At 45.8% G+C, this 13384-nt stretch overlaps 1 protein-coding gene across 1 annotated transcript in view; it reads right to left on the minus strand.

Moving 5' to 3' along the window:
• LOC126424637 (open rectifier potassium channel protein 1) overlaps positions 1-13384 on the minus strand; it is a 242601-nt gene that overhangs the window by 116145 nt on the left and 113072 nt on the right. The gene's annotated exons all lie outside the window — the stretch shown is intronic.

The raw sequence follows: 13384 nt of genomic DNA on the forward strand, positions 1-13384 counted from the left end.
GTTGGGGTGGCTTTAAATATTGTGGGCGAGCACGAGACTTAATTAACGTATACCACGATAACACTCGTACGGACATCTGCTGCCGCGAAGTACGTACGATATAGTATTTTTTAAACACAGCGCGCGACTCACGGCCTTCTAATAAATAGTTTACGTGAGCGCTGCTATTTAGAAAAGAAAATATGCGTATTCTTACGCAAACTGTAATTATTAATATGGGTCTCAGGGGCTATTCGTTATTGATGTACCAAATAACATAAATTAAATAAAGATTAACTGAGATATTGCGGAATGTAATGAATATTTCTTATTCATTATTTGAGAGGCAAAACTGGAGAGAATGTCGTCTGCCGTTAGGCGGCCAAAATGAAACATACTGAACTCATTCAGTGCTGGAAAATTTTGGCAACTGAAATTAATTTTAACTTCGAAATTAGTGAAAGATCGAAACTTAGTAGTCTCTCGCATTTACATTTAATATTATGATATGAGATTTTAATTAAATAATACAGTCAGCGTAATGGTCGACTAAATCCTGCTAGGGTAGATGAGCTTCCTGCACTATGAAGTTCTGTAAAAATTTTGTTAATTATAATTAATGGTTGCGATCATGCGAGGTGGCAACTAATCAATAATACACACTTTCCAATAACAATTTCTATTGTATTTTTCAAAACTACAGATAAAACTTACGTTAATTATCAGACAGCACTACGATGCCGGCCTACCGCTAGACGAAACAAAACAGGAGAGTGAGTCCAACGGCCGGCCGAGGTGACCGAGAGGTTCTAGGCGCTACAGTCTGGCGATCGCAGGTTCGAATCCTGTCTCGGTCATGGATGTGTGTGATGCCCTTAGGTTAGTTAGGTTTAAGTAGTTCTAAGTTCTAGGGGACTGACGACCTCAGCAGTTAAGTCCCATAGTGCTCAGAGCCATTTTGATAGTTCAATCAAAGCATTGTGATCTTCATGGCCTATGTTACATAGAGATTATACCAACAAAACTGTATTTTGTTAATTACATCGATATTTGTGTTTTGATAATAACTTACGTTGTTTACTATTTGTTATACATCGCGCAAACGTACACAGTATTGAAATAATTTGTAAATCACACGTCTCATAACAAAAACTTCCTTTCCCTTTCTTCAAATGTCCATTTATGTGACGTACCGTTACAGCTGCGTCAGTTTTGCCAAGGTTTCAGTTGCAATTAATTTCCATTCTTGCTGCAGGACCTCCCAAAATTGTGACCCACTCATGATTTCCCGTTTTCGGACCCAATTCATCCCATAGCAGCTCGATTGGGTTACAATCAGGGGATTGGGGTGGCCATTCCATGTTTTCCAATATGTTACCAACCTCTAGAGACTTCACATAGTTCTCCAAACAAGCGAGACGTATGTTTCGGGTCGTTGTCTTGCTGCAAGACAATCCCTTTCCCCATCAGACGCAAACCAGTTGTCTTAGCATGTCGCTGGAGAATGGCATGATAACTCTTATGGTTCAGTTTTCCATCTATTTTCACAGAAGCTTGTAGCTTTTTGCTGGTGCACCGCTGCCAGTTACTGTATCCCTCGCACTGTCACATTGACGAATTAACACAGAAATTGGGTCGCTATTCAATACTAAATAATAAATAATAATACTAAAATTGCCGTCTTATCCGAGAACGAATAAGGCACCTAAAGTTAATGAATGGAACTCCTCCTGGGAGTCATGTAGCTTTTTACCGGTGCATCACTACGAGTTTACTGTATCCATCACAATAATTATAAAAATCCGCCTCGATTGCACAAAGTACCTAGTGTTTATCCAAGTTTCAGCGTGGGTAACCACGCCTTCTTCAGAACAATTTTATAAAACAGCTTGCCTAAATGGGCATAGTCAAAGGCTAAAATAAATACCTACAGGGGCAAGACCCCATAAAATTTTTTTACAAATACACGGTACATATGTACCAAGTTAACAATAATACTTATCTCTGTGTGTGCTGCCTCGCCCCCAGCCAACTTACGATGGTCACAGGGGCTCTCTTCGGTGGATAGCCTGTGACCATCGTAAGTTGGCTGGGGGCGAGGCAGCACACACAGAGATAAGTATTATTAACTTGGTACATATGTACCGTGTATTTGTAAAAAAATTTTATGGGGTCTTGGCGCTGTAGGTATTTATTTTAGCCTTTGACTATGCCCATTTAGGCAAGCTGTTTTATAAAATTGTTCTGAAGAAGGCGTGGTTACCCACGCTGAAACTTGGATAAACACTAGGTACTTTGTGCAATCGAGGCGGATTTTTATAATTATTTCGATACTTGCGACTGCTGACGCGCTGCATTGCTGACAGTTCTTGTATCCATCCCACCTTAACATTGACGATTTAACACACAAATTGCGTCGCTATTCAGTTCTAAAAGATCGATGCTGACTTCTCCCCGAGCGAGTACGCGAATATGGCCAACGTATGGAGCTTCTCATGGAAGTCATGTAGCTCATTGCCATTGCACCACTGCCATTTTAGTGTATCCCTCGCATCCTCAGATTGACGATTTAACACAGAAATTGCGTCGCTACTCAAAAGTTAATACTAAATAATGAAACTAAAAAAACGCCGACTTCTCCCCGAGCGAGTAGTGCGCCTTAGGTCAATGTATGGAACTCTTCCTGGGAGTCATGCATCTTTTTTCCGGTGCACCACTACCAGTTTACTGTATCCATCACACCCTAACATTGACGATTTAACACAGAAATTGCGTCGCTGTTCAATACTAAAGGATTCATGCCGACATCTCTCCGAGTGAGTAACGCGCCAACGATCACCGTGTGGACCTTCCCCCTGGAGTTGGAATTACGCACTGAGGATTCAAGCGTTCATGGGGTAAACGGTGCACAAATTGACGGCGTTTACTTCCAAATATTTCCTACTGGGATTCATCAGTGAATAAGACTCTTTCCCAATCCCCCGCTGTCCAATGTTGGTGTGTCTTAGCCCACTGAAGCCGTTTCTTCTTGTTAACAGGGCGCAACAGCGGTTTCCTTATTGCTACATATCCTCGGAGGTTGTTGTCTGCCAGGCGTCGTCTCACTGTTGATTCACTCACCGGTGTATCCCTCGCTGCGTTTAGTTCAGCAGTCAATTCACGGACAGTTTTTAATCTGTTACGTTTACTGGTCAATACCAAATACTTCTCCTGGCGATGTGATATTTGCCCGGGTGCTCCTGAGCGAGGACGATCTCCATAGGAGCCTGTTTCTCGATGCCGGTGTATGGTTTTGACAACTCCACTGATGGAAATCATGATTTTCTTTGCTATTTGTAGGACACTATTGCCTTCTTGGTGCAAAGTGATTATCGTTACCCGTGATTCGTAAGGAATCTGGCACTTTGGAGCCATTTTCAATTACTTTCGCATCGTGTTATACCTTTATGCAAATGCAACTACAAGTGAACAGAAATGTAAACATCGTACCTCTACATAGCCATGCGGCCTACTCGCGCCACCTGGCGTATTTGGCAGAACTGCTTGGACAAGTAACGTCGGTTTACATAAAACGGAGCAATACTAGTATGTTCCAGTATGTATGTATCTGTACAATAATTAAGTGTACAGCGCGGGATTAGCCGAGCGGTCTAAGGCGCTGCAGTCATGGACTGTGCGGCTGGTCCCGGCGGAGGTTCGAGTCCTCACTCGGGCATGGACGTGTGTGTTTGTCCTTACGATAATTTAGATTAAGTAGTGTGTAGGCTTAGGGACTGATGACCTTAGCAGTTACGTCCAACGATGCTACGTAGCGTCGAAGTTATAGGTGCCAGCGCCGGGCACTAGACTATCCCTTCAGCAGCAAACATGACTCTGTACACTGACAGATCGTTGGTGGAGTGTCCCGTAATGTTGTGTGTTAGTGAGTGATCACCAGTGGAGAAGATGGGGCTAGCTGCTGCGCAGAGAGGCTTTGCCTCATATGAATGCGATGTTTTGTTCCCTTTGTAGATGGTGGTTTCGGACAAGAGCTCCCACCTGTATTTTATTTTTCTCCTGGAACCCCTCTAAAATCTCCACTGTCCTTCGGTATACCGGAGAAAAATAAACTTCTGATTGGAACCCACCAAGGCATTATGTCCATAGGAGACAAGGCATGTCTATGCAGCATCTGTAACTGTCTTCTGCACTGACGATCGTGGCAATCAGTAACAAACAGTATTGCGAAACGTTGCACCTACGGTTTGTCAGCACACAAAATCATGTTTGCTGCTCAAGGGCTGGCCTACTGGCAGGCGCTCCCGCCTATAACTTCGACCTTTTGTGGCGTCGTTGGATGATGTTTCCAGATACAGGTTCCTATTCTCGATTTGTTCCTCAAGACACCCTCTATAGCCCCTCGAAGTTTGTTACAACATTTGTGTGACCCACTGTATATCTACATGCAGTCTGCAAGCTACTGATGATCCAAAGCAATACAGCCACTGCCTACCAGAGGACTGATAGCCACCTGGTGGTGGTGTGGTAATGTGAAGCAGTAAGGAAAGTACAGCGTTATTAGAATGATTGAAGCAATTTCACAGCTTTGCTGTAGCTGCATTATTTGACATAATGTCACAGGGCTTTGCGCACACACACAGAAAAAGTCAAATAGTTTTTTGGGCATATTACTTCATATGTGTCCCCCTACTGATTCTGCAGGTATAAAGTCGTTAATTATGTTCTTCCCATATTCGGCGAAGCATGTCAATATCACTCTGTTGGGAAGCACTATTCGTGCGAGCTGGCAGTTCTCTAAGCTTTATTGTTAGAGGAGGTTAAACACTGAATCTTTCACGTAACCGCACACACAAAAAGCTCGCATGGGGTTATGTCGCGACAGCGTAGAGGCCGTGACATGAACTGCTGATGATCAGCCCTACCACGACCGATCCAGTGGTTTCTCAGTTTCCTATTTAGGAATTCACGAAGATCGTGGTGGATGTGTGTGGAGCACCATCATGGTGTAGGTAAAGTACACACTGTGGGTCTCCAGTTATGGCATGAGCCCTACTTTCGGAATGCCTAGATACATGCGTCCTGTAACGATCTTTCCGCAGAAATGAAAGAGACAATGAACTTTAAATCGCAACACCGCACAGAACGAGTTAACTTTTGATGAACCTCGAAAGTACTTTACGATAGTGTAGGGATTCTCTGCCTCCAAATTTGCACAGTGTGCGTATGTACTCTGCCACACATTAAAAAAGTGTTGTTACATTATTGAAGATGACGTTCTCACAAAACCCACCCTCTTTCATTATCTCTTGCGACTGTGCCGAAAATTCTGAGCGTCTTATTTGTTTATTGGGAGTCATGGGTTGTAGGAATTGGAAGCGGTAAGACTTCAGCTTCAGTGATTTCTTTAATATCTCCCAAACGTTCGGTTGTGGTATGTTCGGCACTCTGCTTGTTGTGTTCGTCTATTTCTGTGGGCTACCTGCGAAAAATCGCCAGCACGTGGTCCAATATTTCTTGACCCAATTCAGGCCAACCCGTTGATTTCCCCTTGCAGAGGCATCCCGAAAACTTTAAACTGCACCTATCACCGCCGAATGGAGTTGGCAGTTGGTGGATCTTTGCTGAAGCTGGTTCTGAAAACTTGTCGCTTTGTTACGGCAGACTGTTGTGAATGCATCTGAAGCACAACATTCGCTATTCTGGTGGCTGTCGCCATCTTGCCTAATTGCTCATCGTGCGCTTTCGTGGCAGAAATCTGGAGTGCGGATGCAACAACAATAAACTTTTTCAAGTTTTCTATACGAGTGTCGTGTTTTATGGCCATGTCAGTTAATGTAACTACACTAGATTAGGGAAATCGTTTCAATCATTTATAATGACCATATTTTGAGGGAGGCACCGATGTCAGCGACAGTTTTACACGGAAATAGTTCAGAGGCGAAAGTTGAAAATTTGTGGCAGATCGGGGCGCGAATTCGGATTTGCCGCTTTGCGCGATCAGACGCCTTAACCGAGCATCCTTACTGAAGACATGATGGCAGTCAAGCTTACAGATAGCTACCACACCGAGGTCACAAAAGTAATTCGATAGTGATGTATACATACACAGCTGGCGGTAGTATTTTGTACGTAAGGAATGAAAGGGCAGTGTATTGGCGGAGATGTCATTTGTACTCAGGATATTCATGTGAAAAGATTTCCGACGTGATTACGGTCGTACGACAGGAAGTAACACACACTGAACGTAGAATGGGTTGGGTTGATTGGGGGGAAGAGACCAAACAGCTAGGTCATCGGTCTTATTGGATTAGGAAAGGACGGGGAAGGAAGTCTGCCGTGCCCTTTCAAAGGAACCATTCCGGTATTTGCCTGGAACGATTTAGGGAAATCACGGAAAACCGAAATCAGTATGGCCGGACGCGGGATTGAACCGTCGTCCTCCCGAATGCGAGTACAGTGTGCTAACCACTGCGCCACCTTTCTCGGTGAACGTGGAAAGGGAGTTAGACTCATGGGAGACTCCATTTCGGAAGTCGTTAGGGAATTCAATATTCAGAGATTCACTGTGTCAAGAGTGTGCCGAGAATAGCAAACTTCATGCGTTGCTTCTCACGACAGATAACGCAGTGTCCGACGGCATTCTCTTAACGACAGAGAGCAGCAGTTCAAATGGCTCTGAACACTATGGTTCAAATGATTCAAATGGCTCTGAGCACTATGGGACTTAACTTCTTTGGTCGTCAGTCCCCTAGGACTTAGAACTACTTAAACCTAACTAACCTAAGGACATCACACACATCCATGCCCGAAGCAGGATTCGAACCTGCGACCGTAGCAGTCGCGTAGTTCCGGACTAAAGCGCCTAGAACCGCTTGGCCACCGCGGCCGGCAGAGAGCAGCAGTGTTTGCTTAGAGTTGTCAGTGCTAGTGGTCGAGCAACACTCCTGAACTGTAGAATGTGGGAGGTACGAAGAACATATCAGTTACGACAGTGCGACGAAATTGGCCGTCAAGGGGTTTGACAGCAGACGACCGACGCGAGTGCCTTTGCTAACAGCACGACATCGCATGCTGCGCCTCTCCTGGGTTCGTGACTGTATCGGTTGGGGCCTAGACGACTGGAGAACCGTCGCCTCATCACATGAGTTGCGATTTCAGTTGGTCAGAGTTGATGGTAGGGTTGGAGCGTGGCGCAGACCGCACGAAGCCATGGACCCAAGTTGTCAACAAGGCACTGTGCAAGCTGATGGTGGCTCCGTAATGTTGTCGGATCTGTCTACACGGAATGGGATCGGTCCTCTGGGTGTTTGGCCACTTGGAGACCATTTGCAGCCAAGCATGGACTTCATGTACCTAGACAACTACGATGTTTTTATGGATGACAATGCGCCAAGTCACTGAGCCACAACTGTTCGTGACTGATTTGAAGAATATTCTGGACAATTCGAGCAAATGATTTGGGCACCCAGATCGCCCGACATGAATCCCATCGAATATTTATGAGACATAATCGAGAGGTCAGTCCAAGCAAAAAATCATGCACTGGCAACACTTTCGAAATTATGGACGGCTATCGATGCAGCATAGCTCGATATATCTGCAGGGGCTTCCAACGGATTGTTGAATCCATGCCACGCTGAGTTGCAGCACTACGCCGAGCAAAAGGAGGCCCGAAACGATACTGGGTGGTATCCCACAATTCTGGCGTCTCAGTATGTGTGTGGCGTCGACACATACACACTTCAAAAAAAGTTTTGCATGGCCTCGGTTCCGAGTGTTCTGGAACCTGTACAGAAAATTGGAATAGAGGTCAACATAAATATCATTTCTGCCCTTTTTATTGCTCAGGAAAACCATTCATTGCGTGTTGTAGCATAATACAGCGAGACCTTCAGAGGTCGTGGTCCAGATTTCTGTACACACTCGTACCTCTAATATTCAGTAGCACGTCCTCTTGCATTGATACAGGCATGCATTCGTCGTGGCATACTATCCACAAGTTCATCAAGGCAGTGTTCGTTCAGAATGTCCCATTCCTCAACGGCGATTCGGCGTAGATCCCTCATAGTGGTTGGTGGATCACATCGTTCATAAACAGCCCTTTTCAATCTATCCGAGGCAAGTTCGATATGGTTCATGTCTGGAGACATGCTGGCCACTCTAGTCGAGCAATGTCGTTATCCTGAAGGAAGTCATTCACAAGATGTGCACGATAGCGCGAATTGTCGCCCATGAAGACTAGTAACTCGCCAATATGCTGCCGATATGGTTGCACTATCGGTCGGACGATGGAATTCACGTATCGTACAGCCGTTGCGGCGCCTACCATGACTACTAGCGTCGTACGTCGGCCCGACATAATGCCACCCCAAAACGCAGGGAACCTCCACCTTGCTGCACTCGCTGGACAATGCGTCTAAGACGTTCAGCCTGACCGGAATGCCTCTAAACACGTCTCCGACGATTGTCTGGTTGAAGGCATATGAGACAGTCATCGGTGTAGAGAACGTGATGCCAATCCTGAGCGGTCCATTCAGCATGTTGTTGGGCCCATCTGTACCGCGCTGCAATGTGTCGTGGTAGCAAAGATAGACCTCGCCAACGACGTCGGGAGTGAAGTTGCGCATATGCAGCCTATTGCGCACATTTTTAGTCGTAACACGACGACCTGTGGCTGCACGAAAAGCGTCATGCAACATGGTGGCGTTGCTGCAGGGTTCCTCCGAGCCATTATCAGTAGGTAGCGCTCATCCACTGCAGTAGTAGTCCTTGGGCTGCCTGGGCGAGGCATATCATCGACAATTCCTGTCTCTCTGTACCCTGCGAACAACATCGCTTTCGTTCACTCCGTGACGGCTGGACTCTTCCCTTGTTGAGAGCTCTTCCTGGCACGAAGTAACAATGCCGACGCGATCGATCTGCGGTATTGACCGTTTAGGCATGGTTTAACTACAGACAACACGAGCCGTGTACCTCCTTCCTGGTGGAATGACTGTAACTGAACGCCTGTCGGACCCCCTCCGTCTAGAAGACACTGCTCATGCATGCTTGTTTACAACTTTGGGCGGATTTAGTGACGTCTCCGCACAGTCAAAGGGATGTGTCTGTGATACAATATCCACAGTCAACGTCTATCTTCAGATGTTCTGGGAACCGGGGTGATGCAAAACTTTTTTTGATGTGTGTATACAAAGTATTTGTAATACCGCAGTATATATGTGGAGCAGAGACGAATGGTGGGAACATCCTAGCGACATTACGGGGCGAAAATACAGACATCCTCTGACGTAAGTGTCTTTGGCAAAGGGCAGATTGTTACGGGTCGGCGCCTAGGAATAAGCATCTTGGAAAATAAGCTGGTTGGCTGTTCACCTGCCACTGTCATCAGCGTCTGTGGAAAGTGGCTGAAGGACGGCGTAACCATGGCAATGTGTTGGACGTCCACGGTTCATCTCAGAATTTGAAGGCTTACGCACTCCGTTAGAGGGCAGAGTACAATGCTGGCGCGAGCACACGTGTTTCCGAGCACGCCGTTGTTGACGTTGGGAATCCGCAGCACACGACAACTTCCGACGTTGCCCCAGTGACATCGTCAGTTGCGATTGTAGAGGGCAAGGACCATCGAGAGTGGGCCGTGGGTTAATGGAGACACGTCGCCTGGTCGGATGAATAACGTTTATTGTTGCACAAGGTTGTGGTGCCGTTCGGATACGCCGTCACCCAGCAGAACGGCTGTTGGAAAATGCACTGCGCGACAGGACTAGACAGGTGTGGAAAGTCTTGTGCTATGATGGACATTCACCTGGGCCTCCGTGGGACCTGTGGCAGTAATCCGAGGCACCGTGAAGGCTGTACACTACGTGAGCATTATTGCTGACCACGTGCACCCCTTCACGCTTGATGGCTAGCCCGACGATAGTGACATCTTTCGGTAGGATAACTGTCCGTGTCTCAAGGCCAGAATCGTGCTGCACTGCTTTAATGAGCATTATATTGAATTCGCTTTGGCGACTTGGTCACCGAATTCGTGTCACCTGAGCTGGATAGAATACAGCTGAATGCGATGGGGAGCCATCTCCGTCCGCAGAAACGACCGGTCTGTAATCAAGTGACCTGTGTGTAGACATCTGGTTCCACATTATTTTCAGAAACCTACCAAGGACTTGTCGAAACCATGACACGCAGAATCGCTGCTATATTGCGTTCCAAACGTGGACCAACACGTTGTTATGTAGGAGGTCACAGTGTTTGGCTCGTTATTGTGTGTGTGTGTGTGTGCGTGTGTGTGTGTGTGTGTGTGCGCGTCGCCTCCGTTCCCGTTAGTTCTCTCGATAGGGGTCTCCAGGCACATTAGCCACAGGGATATCATGACCTGTTGGTATTACTTCGTCAAATTGCCGTCAGAATACGCCACCGACCACGGATGTAGATCGCAACAATATCGCCGTCTTTCCACAAAGACGTCAATGCTGTTAAATCGTCGTGGGATTATGGGTGGCCATTTTATGCCTTCTTGTTAGTGAAAGTAAATTTTCCTTACTCAACATATTCTGTATGTGTACTCTAAGACAACGCTCTTAATAAACAAGTAAAATTATAGATTAAAGTCAATACTTAAAAGGTTATTTTGACAATCTTTACAACGATATACGTTGAAAACGTTTTCGTTAACGAACTAAAATAATTCTAATATGACGATGGGGCACAATGGTTCTGTTAAATAGGGGCACGTCGGCTCACGACGTCAACTTGCCCCGCTGTCTTTTTGTAAGTAAGTACTTATTTAAAATGTACATTTGTAATCAAAGTCTACATAGTATCGAAGGCAAATTTTACGTAATAAAATCGTGCCTTGCATCGATTTTAAACTACAAACATGAAAACGATTCTGATTTTGATTTCTATTTAATTTTTTTAAATTTATAGCGATGCCTTGATAGATAACAGATAGACCTGATGCTAATGCTATTTGTTTTGGCTTGATTACTGAAACTGGCCCTTCAGTTGCTCAACAACACGATGGTGGGCCTATGCTGTCAAAATAACGCCTATTAAGTTGAACGTCGCTTCATATGACCAACCGTGCTAAAAGACAGAGCACTGACTATAAATAACTTCAGCAATACTGACAGACACTCCAGTGAGGTATGCGAACAAGAAGCCTCCACAGACTGAAAGGAAAACATTTTAAAACCAAATATGAAAGTTATGCATAAAAACTTATTTTCTATAAAAGAGTCCATGATCAGGCTAAATCACACGACGAAACGCCACAAAATAAACGTAGTAAGGAAGTAGGCATTTCCGAGAATGCCCTTCAACATGGAGACGAGGACGCGCTACGTATTAGGTGTGTCAAACCATTTTCTCACAGCAATCCAGGTGATGAAAGGACTCAATGGACAAGTTGAAAGCGGTGGGCACATTCCTCATGTGTTAAAAATTATGAGAAAGAACTTCTTTTTCCGAACGTTTGAACCAGGAATACTCTATCGGGCATTCAGACGAAGACTGAAAAAAGTTCTGACATACTTTTCAGTCAAGCTGTTATTATAACAATGGTAACACATATCTAAGTTTTACCATAAAGCTGTAGGAATTTGTATTAAAATAAGCTGTGAGAATTACAGTCAACATACACAGAAGTGCCAAAAAACTAGTATAAGGCATGCGTATTCAAATACACAGAGATATAAACAAGCTGAATACGGCGTTGTGGTCGGCAACTCCTATTTAAGACAATAGCTGTCTGGCGCTGTTGTAAGAACGGTTACTGCTGCTACAATGGCAGGTTATCAAGATCGGAGAGAACTTGAACGTGGTGTTATAGTCGGCGCACGATCTATCGGACACATCTCCGAGGAAGCAATGAAGTGGGGACTTTCCCGTACGACCATTTCACGAATGTACAGTGAATATCAGGAATCCAGTAAAAATCAAATCTCCGACATCGCTGCGGCCGGAAAAAAGACACTGCAAGAACGGCACCAACGACGACTGAAGAGAATCGTACAACGTGACAGAAGCGCAAGCCTTCCGCAGATTGCTGCAGATTTCAGTGCTGGGCCACGAAAAGTGTCAAGGTGCGAACCATTCAACGAAACATCATCGATACGGGCGATTGCAGCCAAAGGCCCACTCGTGTACCCTTGATGACTGCAAGATACAAAGCTTTACGACTCGCCTGAGCCCGTCAACACCGAGACTGGACTGTTGATGACTGGAAACAAGTAGCGTGGTCGGACGAGTCTCATTTCAAATTGTATCGAGCGGATGGGCGTGTACCGGTATGGAGACAATTTCATGAATCCACGGACCCTGCATGTCAGCAGGGGCCGGCCGGGGTGGCCGAGCGGTTCTAGGCGCTACAGTCTGGAACCGCGCGACCGGTGCGTTCGTAGGTTCGAATCCTGCCTCGGGCATGGGTGTGTGTGATGTCCTTAGGTTAGTTAGGTTTAAGTAGTTCTAGGGGACTGATGACCTCAGACGTTAAGTCCCATTGTGCTCAGAGCCATTTGAATTTGCGATCAGGGAACTTTTCTAGCTGGTGAAGGCTCTGCATTGGGTTGGGATTTGTGCAGTTTGGAGTGATATGGGACCCCGTGATACGTCTAGATACGACTTTGACAGGTGACACGGACGTAAACATCATGGTTGATCACCTGCATCCATTCATGTCCATTCTGCATTCCGACGGACTTGGGCAATTCCAGCAGGACAATGTGACATACCACACGTCGAGTATTGTTACAAAGTGGCTCCAGGAAAGCTTTTCTGAGTTGAAACATTTCCGCTGGCCACCAAACTCCCCAGACATGAACATTATCGAACATATCAGGGATTCCTTGCAACGTGCTGTTCAGAACAAATCTCCATCCCCTCGTACTCTTACGGATTTATGGACAGCTCTGCAGGATTCGTGGTGTCAGCTCCCCCCATCACTACTTCAGACATTAGTCGAGTCCAAGCCTCGTCGTGCTGCGGCACTTCTGCGTGCTCGGGGTGCGGGGGGGTCTACACGATATTAGCCAGGTCTTTGGCTCTTTAGTGTATTTTCAATTAAATAACCAATGTCGTAAGTAATTGAATGAAAAGATCACGGGGCATAACTTGCCGCAATTACTGGGCCAACTTACCCCAGGATAATGTAGGTCGGCTCGGTGGCTGAGCGGTTCTAGGCGCTTCAGTCTGGAACCGCGCGACTGCTACGGTCGCAGGTTCGAATCCTGTCTCGGACATGGATGTGTGTGATGTCTTTAGGTTAGTTAGGTTTAAGTAGTTCTAACTTCTAGGGGACTGATGACCTCGGACGTTAAGTCCCATAGTGCTCAGAGCCATTTGAACCATTTGAATGTAGGTCGGCCCCGTGGTATTCCTGTACTAAACATATTTTTATGAACAGACA

This window comes from Schistocerca serialis, chromosome 10, assembly GCF_023864345.2.
Source record: "Schistocerca serialis cubense isolate TAMUIC-IGC-003099 chromosome 10, iqSchSeri2.2, whole genome shotgun sequence".
NCBI classification, from domain to species: domain Eukaryota; kingdom Metazoa; phylum Arthropoda; class Insecta; order Orthoptera; family Acrididae; genus Schistocerca; species Schistocerca serialis.